The following is a 372-nucleotide window of genomic DNA, read 5'->3' on the forward strand; positions in this document are numbered from 1 at the left end:
GCTGGATAAGTTGGCGGTTCATTCCGCTGTGATGACCCCAGATTAATAGGGACTAAGCTGAAAAGAAAATTAATGAATAATATTGTTTTTATACATGTTTTTATAGTAAATTATTAATAAATTAATATTGTCATGAATTTGACTAATAATTATTAGTCAGAGTTAAAATGCTGGCACTGCATCATTTAGCTCATCTCTCAAACACTATGATACTGTAGGCCTGATGAAGACTAAAAATAATACTCATATATTTGTTCACAGAATGTGCATTGCTTTTTACGTAACGTTAATCTACATGCTATTACGTGTTGTTGCCTTTAGAGGGCTCTATAATGTAAGCCACTTTTAACCGACTAGTAAACCGGACGTGTC

Source organism: Danio rerio, chromosome 5, assembly GCF_049306965.1.
Source record: "Danio rerio strain Tuebingen ecotype United States chromosome 5, GRCz12tu, whole genome shotgun sequence".
Taxonomy (NCBI): Eukaryota; Metazoa; Chordata; class Actinopteri; order Cypriniformes; family Danionidae; genus Danio; species Danio rerio.